Genomic DNA, 12,500 nt, shown 5'->3' on the forward strand with positions numbered 1-12,500 from the left:
TTTAGCCAAACCAAACACTGTTACTCAGGCCGTAGCAACGATTTCACCATGTGGTCTTGTTGTTTCCTACTCCTCTGCAATGCAAAATGCCAACAGGAGGTGTGGGGAAAGAAATCCTTTTCCTCTCCATCATGGCTCACAGCATTTGATTTTAACACATTCAGTGCCACAGCGCTTCAGTAAAATTGTCTGGAGCCTGTGCCAGATTCACTTCCATTCAGTTGAAAACAGCTATAGAATTTTTTCTATTATGGCTATATTAACGGGGCTGGACTTTAATGAAAGATTGAACACTCCTGCTTCTTCCAAAGAAGAAATTTTGTTTCTAGACAGTTCCATTATGAAATTACAGCCTCTCAAAAAAGTGCACTTTCATGGGTTTTCTGTCGTTTTTTTTTTCTTTCCAAGTTATAGCCCCTTTTATGAATACCTTTTGCACTCTAATTTCGAGCACAGATCGGGTGGACTCTGGCTGGTGTTTTCTGATGTGGTGGCGTGTGGTGTGGTTTCTGTGCAGCCTGTGTGTGTCACACACCCCTCTCCCCCCCCCCCCCCCCCCCCCCTCCCCCTCTCCACCTCTGAGCTGCGGGCTCCTCCCACACGCAGAGTTTGCTTTCTCGACTCGTTTTTGCCCCGGACAGATCCCAGCTTTGCTGCGCGCATCATTTCCTTGATGGGCATCAAGGAAATGATGCGCGCTGGCAAACGCGACTGAACGAAAAGGCTTGGCCCGTTCGGCTTCGGATGCTGCCTTTCTAGGAAATCGTGTGGAGATAGATAGAAGCATAAGAGCTCAGTTGTGAGCGCGGATGCAGCCGAGCCCACTCTCGCTGTAGACGGAGCAATATATAGGCTCTGGCAGAAAGCATGCATCGGTTTCCACGGCTTTCTCCGCTGTCTCCTGTACAAAGTAAAGGATCTGAGGTGGGTGGAGCAGCTCCTGTGACGATGTTTAAGGTGGCGCCGTGTGATCCCTTGAAGGGATTCATGCTCACTGGCTGGGTACGACCTTAAACAGCAGAATTATGGAATAATATGAATTATGATTTTAGGACGTCCACAGACGTCCTTGGCACTGAACGTTACTTTTTTTTAGGACGTGCACAGACGTCCTTGGCACTGAATGTGTTAATGAGAAAACGGGGACGTACGGAACATAAACAGAGCAGGAAACGCACAATTTTAAACACCTTGGCCAAATGTGTGAAAAAACAACAGGCTCCACTACTGTATGCCCATGGAGCATTAAAATAGGCTAAAAGCAAAATTGCTTATTTCAACAAAAAAAAGTCACAGGTATTTGTTTTTTATTTGAACGTCAACTAAATTAAAAGGAGGGGATTACTGCACACACTACTACACTGGGAGGGGGGTGGGCGAGAGAGAGAGAGAGAGAGAGAGAGAGAGAGAGAGAGAGAGGAAGAGAGAGCAAGCACTCCCTGGAGATTTAAAAGTACCCATGTTTCCTCATTTCTGGGAGTTGGTAATTTCTAGCTGCTGGTCACATATTAAACAAGATCAGAGACTACTCCCTGACATCTTCTCAACATACTGGGGGAATTCAAATGATTACCAGCATATCCTGCCAGCGAATGACGACACAGGGACTATCTTGAGGGAGGGCGAATACAAAACGAACACAGAACTCAGGCAGGCTGCACACAAAGGGACGCAATTAAATGGTTTTCACGATTATTCATAGCGCTGCGTTTTACCTCACAGCGCTTGCCGGCTTGCTTAAGATGAGACATTTCTCTTTCAGTTGGAGGTATGCGGAGTGCGCCGAGTCGAGGAGAGCCTGGCTATTCCCCGATGCCCTGTGAGGGTGGCGGCTCTATTGTATTTCATCTTTACAAAGTGCACATTACGCTATCTACCGTAATGATCACTTAATCAGAGCATTAGAAAGATATGGTGCCAGTGTTGCCTTTCACAGCCATGTTAAATACGCCCCTCCTTGTCTCCGAGTCATATCCTCGTCCCTCTCTCCCGCTGCGCTGTTTGGCTTTCTCTGGGCTCGTCTACATTACCTGAGGACTGAAAGAGATGCAGGCGAGAGGGATTGTTTACTGATTTCTTTTCTTTTATTTGCTATAATGATGTCATCTGCGTCTCTTCTGGCAATTTGAGGGCTCTGTTTGTAGTGGTGTGTGTGTGTGTGTGTGTGTGTATGTGTGTGTGTGTGTGTGTGTGTGTGTGTGTGTGTGTGTGTGTGTGTGTGTGCATGCGTGTGTGTGTGCGCGTGTGTGTGCGCGCGCGTGTGTGTGTGCGCGCGCGTGTGTGTGTGTGTGTGTGAGAGTGTGTATGTGTGCGCGTGCAAGCGTGTGTGTGTGTGTGTGTGCACACGTTCCTGTGTGTACATATGCGTATGTATTTATGTGGAATTGAGGATTCATACTGCAGTGATTGAGGGATATTACTGCCATCTATTGAACCACAAGAGACTGAGCTCATTCAGGTTTGTACAGGGCGTCCTGACACAAATCAGATGCACATGCAAAGTTAACCCGTTAACGGGCAAGCCCCGCCTTTATTTTGTCACAGAGGACAGACGACGCGTGCACACATACGTGCACGACAGCAAGTACACACACACGCACACACGCGCTTTCGGAGGCGCCGTGAAATTTGTCCTACGCCTTTGACCCATCCTGGCTCGTCCTTCCTCCACGGTTCAGGCCAGGAGCGGCAGGTAGCTGCAGTGAAGTGCCCAGGGACCAACTTCCTCCAACCGCCGCTGGTCAGACGACGATCTTCTTGCATGTTGTTAGCGGGGGTCCATATTGATGTTATATGGAGGAAACCCCAGGTGAGCACACGGGGAGAACATACAAACTCCACACAGAAAAGGCCCTTTTAACGAGATAGCCCACCTGGGCACTGTAGGCACTGACGGCACGGCGAGACATACCCCCCAGTGTCACCAGCGTCCCAGGCAGTATGGATGCAACGCTGGAATATAATGCATTTATTTCAATTGCATTTTATTTATTTATGTCATAGTCCAGTGCACTTTAATCACCTATGATATTATTATTGTTGTTACAATTGTAGCTCTGTGACTCATAAGTCTCTCCTATCTCTACTATGAAAATAGTCAAGTTTACTGGAATACAACTACAATCACCCTGAAGAAATATCAATCACCCAAGAGAATCCACACTGTGCTGTATGCATCATTGACAAGACAGTAACGTTTTCTTCTCCTCTTCCCCCCACATCAGCTACTCATCTATTCAGACCAACACAACTCAAAATACATCTTCTCAGAGCTCTGTAAAGGTATCGAATGCACCGCCATCTCCATTATACAGTGGTTTTTTCTACATAAATCATGTTTTATATTTGAAGTTTTTGTTCGATGGGGGCAGGATCGGTGGCTCTGCTCTTCTTTCCCGGAGTTAGTGGTTATGTTCTCTTCTCATTTTGATCCGCTCTCATTTGCATATCAAAAAAAAGTCTAAGCTGTTGGTTGCCAACCTCAAACGCACATCCACCCGAAAAGGGAGAGAAACAAGAGAAAAAAAAAGCGATACGTGGTACAGTATATGAAATCATAATAACCGTAAACCATAAATTACAATTTCAAAGGCAACACAATGCACCTTTGACTGCAAGTATTGACAGTTGCAAGTCAATTCTGGGCAAATGAAAAAGACTGTGAAAACAAGCCAGGAATGATTCTGTTCTCTCTTTTTTTTATGATGAGTTCCTATACTGCTGCTCTCTGTTTGAACATGAAGCATGAAAGCCTCTCGCCGACCTCCCAACCTATTTGATGTCTCTGAGTGTATCTGCAGCACCTTTTTCTCACAGAATAGCACTGAGCAAAAAATCAAAGCACCTGATTCAATACGCCTGTTCTAATGCGATAGATAATTCACTGCTGTCGGATGGTGCGGCAGCAACTTCTATAGTGAAGGTAAACATACTCACACTGTATTCATTCTACACTTCAGAGGGAACTTTCAGGCGCTAGTTCACACTAAGTATACTCTGCTTAGCGATATGTTATGTTGTTAGCTTGCATTTGAGCTGCACAGACCTCAACACTAGTCACGAGTGACTTCCATGATTGTAATTTGGAAACCCTCATTAGTGTTTTGTTTGCAGCTACGTTTATCCTGCCTTTTCGACACAAAAATGTCCCCGTGAAAAGGGTCTATTGAAAAAAGTCATATTTGAATAGTGAAAAGATTTTTTTTTAAATGACATGTAGATTTTGGTGCCTATTGATAGTATTCTGTTACACTAAAGTACAGCACCACACAGCCATCTTGGTAGGAAAATAGCAGGTGATTGTAATCAATTAACAGGTGATTACAATCAAGTGACACAACCAGCCAATGAGCTGTGTGTATTGTAGTGCCATATTGGTAGGAAAATGCTTGTGACATCATGGGAATACTATGGATAGGAACATCATTGTTCGTCTTACTTGTAACTTTGACTTACTTTACCAGGTGAGGGGGCACCAACACTATTTTATAATCTCACTACTATAATATGGCGGAGAGGTTCCGTGCAGTGCGTGCGGCGCACAATTTCTGCGAAGGGCCACCAGCTAGAAATGAACGTTCATGCGTAATTCTAGTTTTAAATAAACAGTAGCAAGTTGATTTGCTGCTAGTTGTTTATACCTCATCATAACTGTTTTTCATTTTCTTTGCATCCACGGGTGTTTATTGTTAATTAGCCTGTGCATTGTGTCTCACCAATGTCACCTTTTTTTCCCCCTACTCTGCTTTTGAGGAGAGAATCCTGTTTTAATCAAACTCGTTCTCACATAGCAATTAGATCTAATTAGTCCAATTATCACGATTCTAATTACATTGAAATGTACCCCCTAAATCTCATATCAATTATAGTATGTGTGACTTGTCCTGATCAGGAGACACGAGGCGAGAGGCGGAGGAGACGACCAAGCTGATTGGGCGCTAGAATGGAACAGCACCCTCGTTCGAACGGCTGCCTCCATGAAACCTTTCATACAGTACAGTATAACCATTTGGGGGATAATGTTACTGGACCTAAGGCTGGGCAACATATCAATATTCTATTGAAAGTGTGATATGAGACTAGATATCGTCTTAGATTTTGAATATCGTGATATAACATATTAAGTATTTTCCTGGTTTTAAAGGCTACATTACAAAGGCATGTCATTTGCTGAACTTACCAGACTGTTCTAGCTGTTCTATTATTTGCCTTCACTTACAGTATATCCACATGACTGATGATTATTGTATATATTATCAAAAATCTCATTGTGTAAATATTTTGTTAAAGCGCCAATGGGCATCGCTATAATATTGCTGTGATATAGAGGTATTTGGTCAGAAATATTGTGAGATTTGATTTTGTCCATATCACCCGCAGCCCAAACTTGAACTTTATTTAATTTGAGACTATTATTATGAGGCTGTGATTAGAAAAACACTTCTGGTATTTAAATTACATCCCACATTTTTGTCGTTTCAATGCCATCAATTAGATGAGGAGAGACAATAGATAAAATAGGTTAAAGGTAGAGTTTGACAGCATTCTTGTCCAGACTAGTTTAAAACTATTGTTAAGTCTGGAATATAGCCATAGAAGTCATTGTGGTTGTGGTGGAAATAAGGATCTCTATTCTGTGTTGGAATCAGTCCTAACCTTACACTTTTGGAAGCCTAGGCACACAGAGCACAGACACACACCACAGGAAACACACACACACCCACACAAGCACACGTGCACGCACGCACGCACACACACACACACACACACACACACACACACACACACACACACACACACACACACACACAGCCTGTTCTTGTTGTGGAGTCAGAGGGAACACACTGACCTAATTTCCCCCAGTTAGCTCGCCTCGTTGGGGACCAACGTTCCTCTCCACCCGTTCCCCCACCGAGCCTATCAGAGCGCTCACTAGAAGTCTGTCTGTCTGTCTGTGTGCTCAAATATAAGAGCAGCAGCAAAATACAGTAATGCTATTCTACCCATCTGTCTGCACCTACAGTATGATGCTAATTATACTGTAATAGACCATGTGCATCAAACATGTCCAATTTGCTGGATTGACACGGTTCAAATTCAGCCCACATCACACTGCATCATGTGAGAGAGCGAGAGAGAGAACTACAGTAGAGAGAGAGAACTACAGTAGAGGGAGAGAGAGAACTACAGTAGAGAGAGAGAGAGAACTACAGTAGAGAGAGAGAGAACTACAGTAGAGGGAGAGAGGGAGCTGGGACCGAGAACCACCACCTGAAACAACAGCCATTTTCAGGCCCTCAATCCCATGCATCCTGCTGCTCCAAATCACAATGCAGTGCAAGGGTCAATCAATTCTGATGTAATGCTGGTGGAGAGGTGGGTGGAGGTGCTAGGAGAGGTGGGTGGAGGTGCTAGGAGAGGTGGGTGGAGGTGGTAGGAGAGGTGGGTGGAGTTGCTAGGAGAGGTGGGTCGAGGTGGTAGGAGAGGTGGGTGGAGGTGCTAGGAGAGGTGGGTGGAGGTGCTAGGAGAGGTGGGTGGAGGTGCTAGGAGAGGTGGGTGGAGGTGGCAGCACTGGTCACCCCGCGCCTCCCCGGCTTCACCGGGGGTCTTTCTTGTGCTGAGGAGGGGGCAGGACAGCGTGTGTGTGTGTGTGTGTGTGTGTGTGTGTGTGTGTGTGTGTCTTTAAAGAGAGGCCCCTGGCTACTGCAGCCTGAGTGCACATGTTAGGGTTTTGTCTTCCCAGACGTGCCCTGGGTCGCCCCGGATCTCTCTCACATACACACACACACACACACACACACACACACACACACACAATCAACGTTTCCCTGCTTTGTGGAAATCAGAGCTGTCAACTCCCTGACAGGCTAATGTTGCGATATGATTGGTTAATCTGGAGCGAGGTGGGTGTCAATCAGAGTTGACTTTGGTCCCATTGGTGGTCTCGGTCAGATGAATGTGTTTCCCACAGAAGAGAGAGAGAGCTAGGCCAGAGGTGATGCCTCCCTCTCTCTCTTCCTTTTTTCATCTGCCATTCATTCCCCAATCTGACATAAAAGTAAAAAAAAACATGTCAAAAATCAACACGCAGCCTCCCTCCACAGTTGAACTCATATGGTTCCTAAACATCTGTGATGACGGAGATTGTGATGCGTGTTAAAAACACAGACATATTGGCTAATGCAATGGAGTCCAAACACACATCAGTGCTCAGTGCCCTGTGCAAATAAATATGAACTGTTGATTTTCTATTAGGAAAACATCACTGACAGGCAGCTCTTATAATAAACTGACTACCGTAATTGTAGCTGTCGATGTTATCAGAATTTGATGCACAGTACATTTGTATATTAATTTGACGTCATCAGCACCCATTTTAGCCAGTTAGTTCAGTGTCAGACCACACTTGATTGACAACTACACAGAGACAAACATATCACAAAAAACTTCCCTTACTTGTTCTGCTATTTTGAGAGCACCCTATATGACTGACACATTTATTTAAAGTCGAGCTGAACCCAAAAATGACTTTTCTTTTCTTTTAGTTCAAATACCTGGGTATGCAGTGCACCTATTTAATAATGTATGCAAAAAAATCACAAAAATCTAATTTCTTTCGTTTTTCACACTTTTTCACACCAAAAGTTCATTTTTCAAGATTTCATTGATAACAGTAATCTACAGTTTGCTGACGTCACCTAGTACTATCAAATTTCTACCCCATTTCAACCAATCATATCACGACATGACAGCTGTCTTCAATCAAATCTTCATTTCAGGATAATTTTCTCTTCCAAAAGAAAGAGAAAATGGAGCCTAGTGCCTGTTAGACTCAGCTCTCAGTCTTAATCCGTTTCACTACTTTAAGACTGAGAATATTATTATTTAAATATTTTCATAACGTTAGGTGGTGCTGTTGGAAGCCTTGCATTGGAGAACCAATCATGAGTGTTGTGCGGGCCTGCTTTCTGGGGACAGTGACGCTCATGCAGAACCGGTGTCTCGCAAAACATCGCCGCGTTTGCGGAGAAACATATTAATCACTTAGAAACAAACATAACCTGTTAATAGGACGTGTTTCATCCGGCCCCGGGGGCTAGAGATCTTTCCCCCAGCGATATGCCCGACTCCCGAGGCTAACGTTACAGAGCCTGCTGATGACTTCACAGTAGCAAGCGGACCACTTCCGGGTAGGAAAAATTATTGTAAAATAAACAACAGGTATAAACTCTCTTTGCAGCACATCAGTGTCTTGCTCTATATTGGAACTATGAAACATTGCATTGCCGCTACCAAATAAAATTCTAATAATAAATGTAGGCGTGTCTGCTGTCGGCCGTTCTCGCCAGGCTCGAAGAGACAGATTTTGACAATGAAATTCCCAGACCTTTGGTGGTTAGGTGACGCTGTTGGCGCCGCTCACCAAACGTCTGGAAACCGAGACTAAGTGCCTGTCATCTGGCAGAATTCCTATCCCATAAACTAACTACTAACTTGGCCACTTGTATGAAACATGAACAAAAAACAAAAACGGTAATGTCTAATAATGCAAAGAAATGTAACTGGCTTATTAAAACGCGCATTCCAGGAATATCGTATTTACAGCAGTGATAAAGGTGCGCGCTTGAGAGCCTGCTGGTTGTCAGGGGTCGCACCTTGGAGATTCCAGGCCGACGGGCTGCACTCTCCGCTCGGCAACACGAAGGCAGCTGGCTGCCTGCGGCTCGCTGAGCTCCACTCAGCCACTAACCTCGCGTCAGCAGGCTCTTCCCGAGGAGAGCGCCACAACACGCTGAATCCCACTCGATTTGGAGGCGGAACACGCCAGGATTGGCCAAAGCCCAATCCAGTCCACAGAATTGTCAAATAAAATCATCGACATATTACTAGGACCCGCCTCTCAACCTGTGATCTCAGACAAGTTATGTTTTCAGTCTGAAACGGACTGCGTGACGAACGGGTTCAGTTCGACTTACCCCCCTGGACCAGCAGCTGGATCGTAAGGTGTTTTTTTTTTTTTTTTTTTTCTGTGGAAAAAAAAGTTTTGGGAGTTCAGGGCTGAAACTTTCCCCATCATGTTTTTTTGATTTAATTCACCCTTCCGCCATGCTAAAAAAGTGTTCCTGGCAAAAAGTAAGTGCTATAATCACGTTAGAACCCCTAAGAACCAGCAGCCGGTGTATTAAAACCATTAAAACCACTTTTTTGAGACCTCCAGGAAATTTTTACAAAATGAATCTACGGTATTTTATTTTTTTCAGCGGGCATCCTGGACCAAACACCTTTAAATTTGACCTTAATATCTAACCTTGGAGTTGGTTGAACAATTTGGTGGAGTTACAAGCATTCAAAATCCATTGCATATTTTTCCCATTGATTTCAATGTTAATTTAGCAAAAAAAAAAAAAAAAAAAAATCGACTCCCACCTACTTTCCCCAAAAATAATTATTTTTCTGATCTTACACCACTCAGCTAGAGTCAATTTGTAGCTTCTATTGTGTTTGGCCCCACCCCTGTATTTGATCAGTGCTGGCATAGCAGCCAATTGCATGCAGTTTAACATGAAATACACAGTACAGTGGTCATCATAGCAACATGTCACATGACCTGAGAACCCGGATTTTCCAGTGCAAACTACTGATTTGAAGCCTTTAGACCGAGATTGATGGATCAATGAAGCTATCTTATGTTTTTTGTGAAAATTAGCTGGCAGTCGAAAATTAGCAGTTTCATGATTTTTTCCTGAAACTCACCTTCATTGACAATACGTCCGTATCTCCGCGCTCGTTCGTCGGAGCGACTCGCCGATAGCATGACTGGAATCGCCGTCGAAAATTGACCATAGATCTCTAATATCGTCGTGTTTTGTGGTTGTAGGAGCTTTCTATCGCTCCCGATTTGAGGTGCGCTCAAAGCACCGACGCACAGTAAATCCAAAGCCGTGAAACAAGGCTCTTTCTCGGGTAATGTTGCTGGACGCCTCGGTGCGGATGTCTGTCTGGATGTCTGCCTCTCTCTGCGTCTCCGTGCTGCTCTGGGAGCAGGTGACCACAGGCCAGTCACCCGGATGGCAAAGATCGCTCATGATGAACAACATCCGGGTCGTCTTCCAGATACATCCTGTGGACTTCCGTGTCACAGAACCGGCGCGTATCGTCGTTTATCGATCAATATCTGGCAAGCAGCCAGATAGGCAAAAAATATGGATGGATAATAAGGATTGCAATTCTCAAAAGATGAAATAAGTAAGAAAATAATTCCTCTGCGAAAAATGTGAGAAATCCCAGGCTAAAATAATCCCACAGGGGGATATCCAGGTGGCATTGATGGGTATGCAAAAAAATCATATTTTGTCTTTTCTACTGTAAATTTGATTGTACAGTAAGTACAGTAAACTCGCATTTGAGGGGTTAAAATTCTGAGTAAGCATGACATGTTGATATGAGGTATGAGGGATGAAGTTACCAATGGATAAGAATCAATATAAAAATCATAATAATAATTATAATAATTATTATGAATATAATTGATTATCAATATCCAGCTGCTGGTTTAGGGGTTTTAACAGGCAAAAAATAAAAAAAGTCAAATTCTCAAAAGATGAAAGATGTAATAAAATAATTCCTCCGTGAAAAATGTGACAAATCCGAGGCTAAAATAATCCCACCGGGGAATATTCAGGTGGCATTGATGGGAAGGAAAAAAATTATAATTTTGTGTTTTCTGCTGTAAAGTGTAAGTACAGTAAACTGGCATTTGAGGGGTTAAAATTCTGAGTAAGCATGAAATGTTGATATGAGGTATGAGAGATTAAGTTACCAATGGATAAGAATCAATAAAAATCATAATAATAATTATTATGAATATAAAAAATAACTATTGACTATCAATATCCAGCTGCTGGTTTAGGAGTTTTAACAGGCAAAACATATAAGGAGGGTACAAGGGAAAGAATGCGCGCGAACACACACAGCAGGCCCACACTCTTACGGTTGACAGTGAGTAGAGTAACATAGGGAAAAACATTTAATGAACATGTCTCAAGGAGTTGACGCAACGTTGGCCAAAGAGTTGCTGCGAATATCACAACATTCACAATAATTGAATGCAGAAAAAGCACCTGCTTGTTGTCTTCATCTCCCAAGTCCACAACATGTGTGAATGATGCAGTTAGTTGCACATTTACTTCACTTCCAATAGAAGTAACTCGGAAAAATGGGCACAGTCCCAGACTAGAATCACCCTTTTGTTCACATGGAAACTACACACCTGTCCAAAAGAAAAAGGCGGACATTTGTCTTTCTTTCATTTCTCCCTGCGAGATAAATGTGTCTTTTTAGCCGGGGCATGTGTTACCAGAGAAGAGAAGAGAAGAGAAGAGAAGAGAGAGGGATCCAGTATGTGAGCTAGTGCACCATGCATGCCAGCTTTTGCTCTGTGATGTGGGCTAGCATTTCATGGCATGCCATGCAACCCGCCTTGGCACAGAATGACACTTTCTCCTCTTGCTGCTCTCTGTCCATCGCACACTTCATTGTCTCATCTCTCTCTCGCTCTCTCTCATGCACACACACACACACACACACACACACACACACACACACACACACACACACACACACACACACACACACACAGAGTTAGTCTCCCTTGCTCATAATTATTTCCTCTCCCTCTCAGTCGTTCCCACTAATTCTCTCTTTATCTCACTTTCTCTGCCTCTAATTTTCTCTATCTCTCTCTCCATCCTTCTCTCATTCCCTCTCTCTCTCTCTCTCTCTCTCTCTCTCTCTCTGTCTATATCTCTCTGGTGACAATGTCCTGCAGTTATGAGGCAAGGTCAGAGGAGTGAAATCCATTTAAATACTGATGCAACTCTCCCGAGGCCCACGCCAGCCTCCGCAGCTCTCCTCCCTGTACGCCTCACCCAAATTGATAGATGAATGGATCTTCATAGAACACTTAGTATTAGCTGTCCCCCTCCTGCCTTACTGTCATCAGTCAAGGTATTACACATTTAGGGGCAATGAAAGGCCCACAATGTGTGTTGTTGTTTGTGGGAAGAGCAGGAGGAAAACAACCTGTTCTTAGAGTCATTGTTAAAGATTGGGATTCTGGCAGTACTGTGTGTGTGTGTGTGTGTGTGTGTGTGTGTGTGTGTGTGTGTGTGTGTGTGTGTGTGTGTGTGTGTGTGTGTGTGTGTGTGTGTGTGTGTGTGTGTGTGTGTGTGTGTGTGTGTGTGTGTGTGTGTGTGTGTGTGTGTGTGTGTGTGTGAGAGTGTGAGATGAGGGCCTGGGAAGCCCCTATGTATTTGTTGATCCCAGGTGCATCTGCATTGGAAATGTTTCCACCCAGGTTTATGGTGCGCCAAGGGACCTGCCATTTCCACGTTTTAATCCCCTCTCGTGCTAAGTCGGGCGCTCCATAAAAAAGCCACATGTTGCACAGCAGTGAAGCGGCTACCTCACGTATGCATGTCAACTCTTCCAAAGCGGAGGAA

General features: G+C 44.1%; 1 protein-coding gene across 1 annotated transcript in view; it reads left to right on the plus strand.

Annotated features, from left to right (window-relative positions):
• ofcc1 (orofacial cleft 1 candidate 1) overlaps positions 1-12,500 on the plus strand; it is a gene marked incomplete at both ends in the record, with an annotated part of 195,334 nt that overhangs the window by 124,459 nt on the left and 58,375 nt on the right. The window lies entirely within an intron of this gene.

Source organism: Poromitra crassiceps, assembly GCF_964638095.1.
Source record: "Poromitra crassiceps genome assembly, chromosome: 2".
NCBI classification, from domain to species: domain Eukaryota; kingdom Metazoa; phylum Chordata; class Actinopteri; order Beryciformes; family Melamphaidae; genus Poromitra; species Poromitra crassiceps.